The sequence below is a fragment of the Pleurodeles waltl genome, chromosome 11 (assembly GCF_031143425.1).
Source record: "Pleurodeles waltl isolate 20211129_DDA chromosome 11, aPleWal1.hap1.20221129, whole genome shotgun sequence".
Lineage (NCBI taxonomy): Eukaryota > Metazoa > Chordata > Amphibia > Caudata > Salamandridae > Pleurodeles > Pleurodeles waltl.
The window spans coordinates 227,825,706-227,838,236 of NC_090450.1; the positions used below are offsets into that span (position 1 = coordinate 227,825,706).

Genomic DNA, 12,531 nt, shown 5'->3' on the forward strand with positions numbered 1-12,531 from the left:
GCACAAGGAGGATACCTGTGAAGCCTGTCAAGCGTTTCGGTCGAGGAAGACATCAAGAGACCGAAGAGCAAGAAGACTGCCGATGGCGTTGGCGCCGACAGGACAAGGGCGTTTCGAGGAGGAAGAAGAAACCTTCTCCATCCAGGAATCGGACTCGGCCGAGCTCGATCCCGAAGAAACGCCGAAAACCGTGAGTAAGACGTCGAAACATAAAACTCACGAGAAGACGACAAAAGCCCAGGGGACGCCACCGCCAACAGGCCATGGCTTAACCCGAAAAATAGGTGACCGATCATCGGCACCGAAAAAGGGCACGCTTGTGGTGAAGTCATCCGACTCCGGTCGAGATACCGCCACACAGCAATCTCGGGCCCGAGACAGTGGCACCGAGACACCACGACGCCGAAAATAAAAAAGGTTTAATCGGAGCCTAAAAGGTGACCGAAAAGGTTTCGATTCCAGAACATCCAGCCTCGGAACCGAAAACAGGTTCCTACACAGAGGAACAGGGATTGTCCTCCCAGATGCAAAAATATAAGTTCAGAGAAGAACTTGAATCAGTAGAGCCAGACTACACTCAAAGAAGGCTCCACATTCAAAAGGACACAGGGAAGATAAGCACTCTTCCCCCAATTAAGATGAAAAGAAGACTTGCCTTTCAAAAAAAGGACAAGCAGCCACAGGCAAAGGTGGCAAGACAAACAACTCCACCACCATCAGTGCACACATCACCGGTAGCCACTCCACCACTGATGCAATCCCCGACTCATACTGCAATGAGTCAAGATGATCCCGACGCATGGGACCTTTATGATGCTCCTGTATCAGATAACAGCCCAGACTGTTATCCTACGAGGCCGACGCCACCTGAAGACAGTACATCCTACACGCAGGTGGTCTCAAGGGCAGCTGCTTTTCATAACGTCACCTTGCATGCAGAGCCAATTGAGGATGACTTTTTGTTTAATACACTATCCTCCACTCATAGCCAATACCAGAGCTTACCTATGCTCCCTGGAATGCTAAAACATTCCAAACAAATATTTCAGGATCCTGTAAAAGGCAGAGCCATAACTCCAAGGGTGGAGAAGAAGTACAAGCCACCACCAATTATGCAGCAATTAACACCAGACTCTGTGGTTGTCGGGGCAGCTCGCAAGAGAGCAAACTCTCATACCTCGGGAGACGCACCACCTCCAGACAAGGAGAGTCGCAAATTCGATGCTGCGGGTAAAAGGGTTGCAGCACAAGCAGCAAACCAATGGCGCATTGCCAACTCACAAGCACTTTTGGCAAGATACAATAGAGCTCATTGGGACGAAATGCAGCATTTTATAGAACACTTACCCAAAGAGTTCCAGAAAAGGGCACAACAAGTGGTGGAAGAAGGACAAAGTATCTCCAATAATCAGATACGGTCAGCAATGGATGCAGCAGATACGGCTGCAAGGACAGTAAATACTGCAATAACGATAAGGAGACACGCATGGTTGCGTACGTCAGGATTCAAGCCTGAAATACAACAAGCCATGCTGAATATGCCCTTTAATGAACAGCAGTTGTTTGGGCCGGAAGTCGTCACTGCTATTGAGAAACTCAAAGATACTGATACGGCAAAAGCCATGGGCGCACTCTACTCCCCACAGAGCAGTGGCACATTTCACAAAACACAATTTAGGGGAGGGTTTCGAGGTCCACCTCCAGAGGCCACAACCTCACAAGCAAAGCCCACTTATCAAAGCCAATATCAGCGGGAAGTTTTCGGGGGCAATATAGAGGGGGACAATTCCAAAAGAATAGAGGAAAGTTCCAAAGCCCCAAAACTCCACAAAACAAGCAATGACTTCCAAGTCCCACATCCCCAACACATAACACCTGTGGGGGGGAGACTAAGCAAATTTTACAAACATCGGGAGGAGATAACAGAAACTTGGGTACTGGCAATTATCCAGCATGGTTATTGCATAGAATTTCTCAAATTCCCTCAATGTCCCACCGAAAACACACTATGTCAAAACAACATATAGATCTTCTAGGACTAGAGGTTCAGGCATTGCTACAGAAAGAAGCAATATAATTAGTACCAAACCAACAGAAAGGAACAGGAGTTTACTCTCTGTACTTTCTCATACCCAAAAAAGACAAGAGTCTGAGACCTATATTAGATCTCAGAACATTAAATACCTACATCAAATCAGATCACTTTCACATGGTGACATTAAAGGACGTAATCCCACTGCTCAAACAACAAGACTACATGACAACACTAGACCTAAAGGATGCATATTTCCATATACCGATACATCTTTCACACAGAAAGTACTTAAGGTTTGTATTCCAAGGGGTACATTACCAATTCAAGGTGTTGCCATTCGGAATAACAACTGCGCCAAGAGTTTTTACAAAATGCCTGGCAGTCGTAGCTGAACATATCAGAAGGCAACAAATACATGTGTTCCCGTACCTAGACGATTGGTTAATCAAAACCAACACGCTAGAACGGTGTTCACAACACACAAAGTATGTCATAGAAACCCTCCACACTAGATTTCACAATCAACTACACAAAGTCACACCTTCTGCCGTGTCAAACACAGCAATACTTAGGGGCGACAATCAACACAGCAAAAGGGATTGCCACTCCAAGCCCACAAAGGGTTCAGGCATTTCACAATGTAATACAGGCCATGTATCCAAAACAAAAAATACAAGTCAGAATGGTGATAACTCCTAGGCATGATGTCATCATGCATAGCCATTGTCCCAAACGCAAGGTTGCACATGCAGCCCTTACAACAGTGCCTAGCATCACAATGGTCACAGGCACAGGGTCAACTTCTAGATCTGGTGTTGGTAGACCGCCAAACATACACCTCGCTTCAATGGTGGAACAGTATAAATTTAAACCAAGGGCGGCCTTTCCAAGACCCAGTGCCGCAATATGTAATAACCACAGATGCCTCCATGATAGGGTGGGGAGCACACCTCAATCAACACAGCATCCAAGGACAATGGGGACACTCAGCAAAAACAGTTTCACATAAATCACTTAGATCTATTGGCAGTATTTCTAGCGCTGAAAGCATTTCAACCCATAATAAGCCACAAACACATTCTTGTCAAAACAGACAACATGACAACAATGTATTACCTAAACAAACAGTGAGGGACACACTCAACACAGTTGTGTCTCCTGGCACAGAGAATATGGCATTGGGCGATTCACAACCACTTTCGCTTAATAGCACAGTTTATTCCAGGAATTCAGAATCCGTTAGCAGACAATCTCTCTCGGGATCACCAACAAATCCACGAATGGGAGATTCACCCCCAAATACTGAACACTTACTTCCAGATTTGGGGAACACCACAAATAGATCTATTTGCAACAAAGGAAAATGCAAAATGCCGAAACTTCGCATCCAGGTACCCACAAGATCAGTCTCGGGGCTATGCGTTATGGATGAGTTGGTCAGGGATATTTGCTTACGCTTTTCCCCCTCTCCCACTCCTTCCATATCTGGTAAACAAGTTGAGTCAAAACAAACTCACTCATACTAATAGCGCCAACATGGGCAAGACAACCTTGGTACACAACACTACTAGACCTCTCAGTAGTGCCTCATGTCAAACTGCCAAACAGACCAGATCTGTTAACGCAACACAAACAACAGATCACACATCCAAATCCAGCATCGCTGAATCTAGCAATTTGGCTCCTGAAGTCCTAGAGTTCGGACACTTAGACCTTACACAGGAATGTATGGAGGTCATAAAATAAGCTAGGAAACCTACCACTAGACATTGCTATGCAAATAAGTGGAAAAGATTTGTTTATTACTGTCCTAATAATCAAATTCAACCCTTACACGCATCTGCCAAAGACATCGTAAGATACTTACTACATTTGCAAAAGTCAAAGCTAGCTTTTTCTTCCATTAAGATACATCTTACCGCAATTTCAGCTTACCTGCAAATTACGCACTCCACTTCACTATTTAGGATACCAGTCATAAAGGCGTTTATGGAAGGCCTAAAGAGAATTATACCACCAAGAACACCACCAGTTCCTTCATGGAACCTCAACATTGTCTTAACACGACTCATGGGTCCACCTTTTGAGCCCATGCACTCTTGTGAAATGCAATACTTAACATGGAAAGTTGCATTTTTAATTGCCATCACATCTCTAAGAAGAGTAAGTGAGATTCAAGCATTTACCATACAAGAACCATTTATTCAAATACACAAGCATAAAGTAGTTCTACGGACAAATCCTAAATTTTTACCAAAAGTCATATCACCGTTCCACTTGAATCAAACAGTAGAATTACCAGTGTTCTTCCCACAGCCAGATTCTGTAGCTGAAAGAGCACCACATACATTAGACATCAAAAGAGCGTTAATGTACTACATTGACAGAACAAAACTTATTCGAAAAACAATTATTTATTGCTTTCCAAAAACCTCATACAGGAAATCCAATTTCTAAACAAGGCTTTGTTAGATGGATAGTTAAGTGCATTCAAACCTGTTATCTTAAAGCAAAAAGAGAACTGCCTATTACACCAAAGGCACACTCAACTAGAAAGAAAGGTGCTACCATGGCCTTTCTAGGAAATATTCCAATGACCGAAATATGTAAGGCAGCTACATGGTCTACGCCTCATACATTTACCAAACACTACTGTGTAGATGTGTTAACGGCACAACAAGCCACAGTAGGTCAAGCAGTATTACGGACATTTTCAAACAACTTCAACTCCTACAGGCTGAACCACCGCTTTTAGGGAGATAACTGCTTACTAGTCTATGCACAGCATGTGTATCTGCAGCTACACATGCCATCGAACGGAAAATGTCAATTACCCAGTGTACATCTGTTTGTGGCATTAGTCGCTGCAGATTCACATGCTGTGCATATACTAGTAAGCAGTCTACCCGGGAGCCTGTAGCCTGTAGCCGTTTCGAAGTTGATCTTGAACATTTGTAAATTTGTAAATATATTACTTTAAACTACATTATGTACATACGTATTCACTCCATTGCATGGGCACTATTACTAGCATACACAACTCCTACCTCACCCTCTGCGGGGAAAACAGTCAAAGATGGAGCCGACGCCCATGCGCAATGGAGCCGAAATGAGAGGAGTCCCTCGATCTCATGACTCGAAAAGACTTCTTCGAAGAAAAACAACTTGTAACACTCCGAGCCCAACACCAGATGGCGGGATGTGCACAGCATGTGAATCTGCAGCGACTAATGCCACAAACAGATGTACACTGGGTAAGTGACATTTTCTATCTCCAACAATGGCTGTGCTTCAGCCTGCACACTCACTGCCTGTGCCAATGTGGGAGTTTTACAGGCACACTACTGTTACATTATCAACAAGAAAAATGCATTTCACTCCAGGAAGTATTTCAAATCTTCTTTATTTCATTATGACAAAAGTACATCGGTGCCCCCACCACCTGACACGTTTCGACCTCTTCAATCTTGATCACGGCTAACCAAGTCCCTTTCCCATTTCAAATTATAAAGTCTTGTGACTACTACTAGTCCCAGGGCATTCTGGACAACATATCTTTCATGTTCCACTACGCTATTTTGCATGTCCGCCTTACACCATGCCAGGAGTTCTTATTTTAATTACAATTGCAACTTCTATTCTTCTGTTTCATTGTACTGGTCTTTTTTTTCTTAGTGAAAAGTAATCCTGGTGTACAGATTAAATGTAGCGTTTCAAATTAATTCTTGAAAATGATCCATTGGCCCTCCTAAGCTTGACTTAATGCCCTTCTATCTTGTCAGCTATTCCATTTATATACTAAGTCCCGATCTCTTTGAAATAGTTTAGTTGGTGCATGACCTATTTCTGTTTTTGTAAATTCATATCTAGTTACAGGATTACCAATTTTAAACAGTTGTATCTTTTTGTCTTTATATTGTTTGACAGTAACTGCAAAATGTGTTCGCATGCTTAGTGCTTATGATAATGTAGGATTTACTATAATTAGAGATTAACACTATTCTTATTTACAACAGGGGTTAAAGGGCAAGGGAGTGGTTACTGTAAAATACAGTGCGCTACTTTGTAATAGCTGATGTCCCTCTCACTCTGATGGACATCAGCTATTACAAAGTAGCGCATTGTTTTCCAGTTACACTCATGGCATGAATTTTGGTGTTTCACCATTGCATAGCTTAAGTCTTTCCTGTTCACTGCCCTTATGTGTTCTTATCTGTTTTTTTAGCTTGCAAGTTGGTCTGCCTACATATTTCATGCTGCTTTTACATTTTAGCACATAGACCACATATGTTTCAAGGTATTTTCTGATTGTTCTTAAAGGTTCGTCCTAAGGTGTGTGTGGGTGTTTTTTTTTTTTTTTTTTTTTTTGTAACTTTCTTTCTCTTTTCTCCAATGCGACATGCTTTGCGTTTTGATGAAACCCAGGCTACCTTTATTCAGCCAAGTTTGTTGGACCTCCCTGGAAAAATGGCTTATCACAAGTTTGTCCTTAATGGAGGGAGCCTATCTGTAGGTGATATTTGGTTTTGTTCCTACCATAGTGTCTATCAGGATATTTTTTCAACAGACGCCAATGTTTTTTTTTTTTTTTTTAAGGCTATAGAAGATATCATTATGCTCTTTATTGTATGTCCTTATCATTCTTGTTTGGTCCTCTTTGTTACCAATTTTTTTTTTTTTTTTTGGGGTAACAATGTTTGTTTTCTAGATATTTTTGTGCCCTTGTCATTCTGTGGTTGATATACTGTTTGGGATAGCCTCTTGTTTCAATTTTTTTTTTTTTTCCCTAAAACATCCTCCAAATGATTTCATCATTACTGTGTCCTTCGAGCAGTTTCGTCTGGCTCTTAGGAATTCCCCACAGAGGATGCTTTTTATTAAGCCTTGTGGGTGGAAACTTTCCCCGTGTAAAATACTCTTGCAGTCTGTTTTCGATGCATTGCTTTCAGACTGTGATTGTGCACGTAAACCTTAATGTCCAAAAATTCTATCTCTCTTACTTGTTTTGTGTGTGAATTTTAAACCTGTCATTGTTTAGTATTGTAAAAGAAAAATCCTGAAATTCCAAGTTAGTACCTTTCCAAATGATGAACAAGTCATCAATGAATCTCAACCAAAGTATTACATTTTCCATTTATTGATCCTTTTTCCTCTCCCACCAACCCATGGTGAGATTGGCGTAGCCTGGAGAGAAGGAAACGTCCATAGTTGTTTCCTGTGTTTTATACGAACATTTCATGATTTGAAAATAAAGATGTTATTTGTTAGGCATATCTCAATCATTGTTTGAAGCATATTTGAATGTTGCATTTCCTGTATTTTACGTTGTTTCAAGAAGTATTCAATGGCTTTAAGACCTACTTCGTGTTTAATGGATGTAGAAAAGGACACCACATCTATGTCACTAATAGACATCAGGTGGCCGAATGAATATTTGTCAATATTCTCAGGAAATGACCTGTATCTTTCACAAAGGAACTTAGAGTTGGAACCAATGGAGCCAGGAAGTAGTCAATATATGATGACCTGTTCTCATATAAAGAGCCACAACTAGATATAATGGGTCTCCCTGGCAGATGTTCTAAAGATTTGTGTATTTTGGGAAGGAAGTAAATAGTTGGAATTATTGGAAACTCATTTACAAGATATTTGTATTCATCATGAATAAGTGTCTCATCATGTCATTCTTTCAGCATATAAGAATGATAATGACATAAAATAAAGAGCATACTGATAGCGTCCGTATTGATACGATTCAGCTTCCAGACCTCTTCTGCCATAAGTTCTGGACCTTTTTGAGCCAGCCATGGAGCATTTCCTCACATCTGCTCCATCGAGGCTACAAATGAAATCTAGTCCTCCAGAGCAGGACCCACTGTTTCTCTGCGCTGATCCTCCTGATTCTGTCATAATCCTTGATGCAAAGAAACACTCCACCACTCCTTAGTCTTCAGTACCACCAGACGAAGAGTTATTAGATTCAGCGGGACGCAAGGTTCGTGGTATGGTTGCCACCACCATGAAGGCAGCTGGTGCATCTGCTCTCCTGGGCAGATACAACAGATCCTAGAGGGAGTCTTTACTGAAATTTGAAGAACAGCAACCTAGAAATAAACAAGAGGACTTCCTCAAAGTTGTTAACAAAGGAATTATATTCTCTACCCAAATAACTAGTGCAGCCATGGATTCCTCATAGTTGGCAGCCCCCAATACTATCATGGTGTGGCATTCCGAAGGCATTCTTGGCTTCGACTGACAACCCATAGGCACGAATCCCAACAGATTTTTACTCCGCCATTCTGTAGAACTACCTTATTCAGCAGCCATATGGTTGACTAAGTGAACTAGGTGAGGTCCGAAATGGAGACCCTGAAGGTGGTAGGTCTCGCAACAAAAATCACGTCACACATACAAGCCTTACAGCATTTTTACCCACAGGGGGTTCAAACCCCTCAATGGTAATAAGGGCCTTAACACAACCAACCACAAACACCATACCCACATGAACAAAGTTGACAGCACAGAGGAAGATCTACCCAACAGACTGCTCAAGGGGGGGTGGGGTGGAGCCTGCAGCAGGCTCTGAACAATGAATCCCTACTCCACTTCACCCCTCCCCCTCCTTTTTCCTGAGTGAGTGAAAATCCATCACAGAAGACACCTGGGTTCTCAATCTACTCTGTATTACCAGACCTCCACAAACCATGCGATCAACCCCTTTTGATGCTGCGTTCGGAAGTCAACATGCTTCTGTACAAGCAAGTGGTGGAGATCGTCCCTGTCAAAGAGGCATTGGGATTAACTCCTGTTGTAGGTGTGCGTTTTTTATTTATTTTATTTTTTGGTTCAAGAGAAGGGCCCCAAAAATGAATACAGACCCATTCTAGATCAGAAGGCAGCCTACAAGTGGATTGGGAGAGTGAAATGTTGAATGCTTGCTCTTCCGATTTATCCACAAACCCATCCAGGGGGCAGGCTGTGTGTGATAGACACCTCCACCCCCCAAGACTTCTATTTCCAGATTCCAATAACTAGAAAACACAGCACATTCTTGAGTTTCATCGTAGGCCAGGATCACTGTTGGTACAAAGTGCTTCCATTCCCCCTCAAATCAGCCCTAAGAACTTTTTTGAAGTGCATGGCAGTGATCACTGCACATCTCCAAGAGCTCAGAATATCTGTCCGTCCATACCTAGACGACCAGCTGATCAAAGCGTCAAAACCGCAAGAGTCCCAACGCCACTATCAGTTGACTAGCAGTCTTCTCCACCAATTAGGTCTAAATATTAATCATAGGAAATCGACCTACTTCAATCCAGTCTCTACATTGTCGGGGTGCCACCATCGAAACCGTCCAAGCAAGATTTTATCCTTCAGCGAAGAGACTTATCAATTCATCTGGACTGTCATTCAAGAAAGCCTCTCCTCCCACGGTGAGAATTGTGCCGTCTCTTCCAGGATGAATGGCTTTGTGCATTTTTCTAACTCCGAATGCCCGCCTCCACACGTAGCGCACATGTATATCCTACAGATTCAGGGAACATGGTCTCCGAGGGAAATTACCTATTACAGCAATCTCCTCGAGTTGCAGGCTATTCACTTAATTTTGAAGCTCTTTCTCAAGTCCTTCAAGACATTCACTGATTGTTCAAACACACAACACGACCACCATGAACTACCTCAACCAGAAGGGGGGGGGGGGGGGGGGGAACAAGGTGCAGACCGTTGTCTCACGAAGCCCAGACAGTTTGGAATAGGCTGATAGCCAGGAACCTGTGGGTCACTGCAACCCATCTCCCAGGCTTTCAAAACGTTCAAGCAGTCTGAGCAGAGTCCTTCAGGAAAACCACAAATGGATCCTTCATGATTGTCATACAAAGCGTTATCAACATGTGAGGAACTCTCCATATAGTCTTGTTTGCCACTGCAGAAAACTAATGTCCAGGCTTTGCCGAGAGGTACTTCCAACCAAGGTCTCTGTGTAATGCCCTCTGGATCGATTTTTGGTCAGGCAGATTTATCTATGCCTTTCATCCGATACCTCTCATTCCATCAGTCCTGATCAAACTGTCTTACTCGAGGGGTGAAATGATCTTGATACCTCCAGAGTGACCCCGACAATGGCGGTTCACAAACCTTCTCCACATGTCAGAGCGTCCGCACATTAGGTTGCTGTGCAGACTAGACCTGGACTCTGGCTTCATCCCAGTCACTTCTGAGTTTGGTAGCATGGCTCCTGAGCTAGTGCAGTACAGACATTTGAATCTGGCCCAAGACTGTGTGGACGTTCTGAAAGAAGCCAAATGTGCAGAGGCATGGTTGGCTTATTCTCTTAAGTGGAAGGGGTTTTGCATCTGGTGTTCTTATTAGAACTTAGAACCTACTAAGTTTCAAGAAGTGACTATTCCATACTTACTGTACCTGACCCAGTCGACTTACAATTCTTACATCAATGTCCACTTGTTGGCAATTGATGCCTGCAGAATATGTCCTTGACTCCTTCTTTTTTTTTTTTTTTTTTTTTTTCGTTTGTTTTTTTTCTCTCTTCTCCAAAATTTCTGTTATCAAGGAATTTTCAGAAGGTTTGAAAAAATTGTTTTCCCCACTATGAGTCCGCCTCCTCCTTGGGTGCTGCTGAATATAATCCTTTTCATGCCCCTTTTTTGCTTCTTTACAACATCTCTCATTGAATGTTGCTATTCTTGTAGCGATCACTTCAGCACATAAGGTTAGTGAAATTTGAAGCGCCATGTTCTCGCGAGCCATTCGTGTTTTCCATTCAAATAAGGGGGTTATGAGGACTTTCCCAAGTTACCTACCAAATGTTATTTCAGAATTCCACATCAGTCATACCATTTCTTTACTTACTTTTCAGCTGGTGTAGATGGATGCTGAAAGACAGTATCACCATTCTTTAGACGTCCGGCAAATCTTAAAGCCTTATCTGGATGAAACAAGACATCCGCAAGTCATATACATTTTTTGTAAACTATGGTCCAGTTCGTACAGGCTTAGCCGTCTCCGAACTGTCTATAATCCAGATGGATAGTATCTTGCATTCTCTTGTGTTATCAGAAATCAAACAAGGCTATTTCTGGTAAACCTAAAACCCATTCTTCTAGAGGGTAAAGCAGCTACTGTTATTTTGAGGAAATGTTCCCGTTGCTGAGATCTGTAAAGCGACTGAAAGGAGATTTGGTCTCACTTTTACCAAACATTATTGTTTGGATTCTAATGCTAAAGCAGATGCTGAAGTAGGACCGGCCTCCATGAGGAATGTGTTTGCTTAATCTATGGTTACTTGGGTTCTCTGTCTTTTCCACTACTTTGGTGGGGGGTGGGGGAATGAACTTGCTATTCAAGTCAAAAAGTCAAAGCTTATGACTATCAATGGAGAGATTGAGAGAGATTTCTTTCTTGTAATCTTAGTTCTTTTAGGAGAATCTCCATTTGAAGTCCATATGCTTCCCGGTGGAAATGGCAGAGGAGGTCGTTTGATCTACCAAACTATGCCATTTTTAGACAAAAAGAACTGAAGCAACTGGCACTGCTGGGCTTGATGGGATACTGGTGGTCTCTGGGACCTAAAAGGCGCAGACGCTATTTTCACAGTTGCTTAAGGGCAGCCTATGGGGCTACACTGTCAACTATTTCTTCATCTTCATGTGTTTTTTTGTTTTTTTTTTTAAATTTTTTTTTAGGGTTTGTGAAAGATTTTTCTAGTCAAATTACGCATTTTCCAGCACACTTAACTTAGACACGCATGTATATATTTTATTATATTGTGCATTGAACTGACTTGTTTTTTAAAATACAAATCTAAAGAAATTGGCCATTGTAGACGTTCACTATAGACTGCAAATTACATGTCTTAAGTGTTTCTCTATGCCTTATGGAAGTAAGGTGAACATCTTCAGTTAAGATCGCATATTTTGAAGAACTCTGGGAACCCCTCAAGTGGGAGGGACTAGTCAGATCTAATGACTTCAGTGGAGATTCCTCTGAGGGAGAACTGAGATTACAGGTAAGATATAATTTCTTGCTTGCCGTCAACACATAGGACTTAAGCCCTGTAAGTATATCAGAAAAGTGGTTACTAATTTTTCTCATCTAACTGCTTGTCATGTTCTCCTGCTAAACCTTTTTGTTAATCCTTTCTGTTTCTGTCCCTTTCCACTCTTTATCACCTACTATTTCCATTTCTGCCTTTTGCCTCCATCTTTAAGACTTTGATATGTCTCTTCCCATTTGACATTTATCAACCTATTGCACTTTCTTTATCCTCTTTCCTTGTATTTGTTTATGGAATGATGAACCGTTTTTGTACAAAGCATTGTATACAAATTTGTAGTGCCTTTATTTACTGTTTGATGTATGGGGGTTTGTCCAGATGAGTGCCCTTCCATTTCCTTTTCTTTTTGTTATGTATTTTCCCTACAACTCGCATTCCATCTCTGTTTCACCCTGTTAAGCGTACTATGGTCTCTTCATATTTC

At 42.0% G+C, this 12,531-nt stretch overlaps 1 protein-coding gene across 1 annotated transcript in view; it reads left to right on the forward strand.

Moving 5' to 3' along the window:
• Positions 1-12,531, forward strand: part of BRF2 (BRF2 general transcription factor IIIB subunit) — a 77,875-nt gene that overhangs the window by 42,265 nt on the left and 23,079 nt on the right. The window lies entirely within an intron of this gene.